We start from the raw sequence: 1,707 nt of genomic DNA on the forward strand, positions 1-1,707 counted from the left end.
CAGAACTGAAGGAGATAGAGACACAAAAAACCCTCCAAAAAAACCCTCCAAAAAATCAATGAATCCAGGAGTTGGTTTTTTTGAAAAGATCAACAAAATTGACAGACCGCTAGCAAGACTAATAAAGAAGAAAAGAGAGAAGACACCTGAAGTTTTTATTAGGTTAACCATGATAATTGGCGTCCTACTGCTGTCAGATTTACTCTAACAAAGAAATAGATTACTGTTTATTATATTGAAGGAAGGGTGTATTTAACAATGGCTAGCTTTTGAAGTGAAAATCTCAACAGATAGTGACCCAATTTATTATGGGATTTAATATGTTTGATGGAGGGGACAGAAAACATTTTTAGTCAGTATCATGATTTCTAATTTTTGTTTGGGTCTTAGAGAAGAGGGAAGACTTCAACTTCCAGATCCCCTATGGACCAGTTCCAGATGTTGGAAACAGACATTTGGGAGATCTTTAGATTCCTGCATGGACTTGTGACCTCCTATCCTAAGTCTGGTAACTATTTTTTTTTTTTTTTTTTAGCATTCTTGAATTGTACAGTGAGAAATGGAGTTTCTTTGGTCCAATGTTCCTCCTTTGTGCCATGGTGTACTCTGGGCATATCTGTAACTTTGCATTGGCTGTAAGGCTCTTCATTTTAGCTTTGTAGATGAAAGTGTGGTGCTTAGTTTCAAATTCTGTCTCTGCTACTTTCTAGCTGTGTGAGCCTGGGTGAATTACTTATCTTTCTGAGTTTTAGTTTTCTAATGTGTAAAATGAGAGTAATAAAGTGCCTAGTTCATGGTATGGTTGTAAGGATGAAATAAGATATATGATGGCTCAGCATAATAGTATGTGGTAAGCACTAAGTCAATGACATCTATTACTATTACCTCTATACTTGTGCTGCTCATGAATTCGTGTCTTATTTGCAAAGAGCTTAGCTGAAGCCCTCTGAGACTATTAAACGGAACTGATTGATCAGAGTTTGGTCACCTAGTGCCTACATTATATACAGCCAAGGAACCAGTTAGTTTTGGACATGTTGGTGGATCAGCTTAAATTCATGCCACTGGCCTTGAAGGACCTCGAACAAGAGCATTTTCTTGGTTCACTGCAAATATCACTAGTGTTAGAAAAACAACCTATGCACATGTGTGTTAGAGGCATCACCTCTGTGGAGGAAGCATCATTACAGTTACTTATTGACTTATTGCTGTGCTATATTTTATATAATAATGCTTTAATAATGTTTTAGTCAAAACGAACGTATCTTTAAAAGAGCTCAAACACACACTGAATTGCTAAAAAGTTATATGACAAAAGAGTGATGTAATGACATTTTTATGAGTCAATCTTTATTGCATGTTGATAAAATTCTGCACTATTCTAGTTGAATAGGAAGAGACTAGTTCATAAGAAGCCCATTACCCTAAGCTAGGTGTTAATAATCTCTTTGTGTTAATATTACAATATGCTGCATGATGCCAGGCTTGGAATACAAAAGTTCAGGGTTATATAAGTGTTCTGGCATGCACAACTGTTTGAGCAAGACACTTGGAATTTCAGCTTGTCCAGCAGTTTAACTAGGCTGTGAAAACAATAGGGGTGAGAATGTAGCAAAATGCCCCTATTTCAACTATTCTTAATATAGCTGTCTTTTGATGACTTTCTCACAAATTGTTCAGTCCTGAGAGTCCCATATCTTTTTCCTA

Source organism: Colobus angolensis, unplaced genomic scaffold, assembly GCF_000951035.1.
Source record: "Colobus angolensis palliatus isolate OR3802 unplaced genomic scaffold, Cang.pa_1.0 Scaffold244, whole genome shotgun sequence".
NCBI lineage: Eukaryota > Metazoa > Chordata > Mammalia > Primates > Cercopithecidae > Colobus > Colobus angolensis.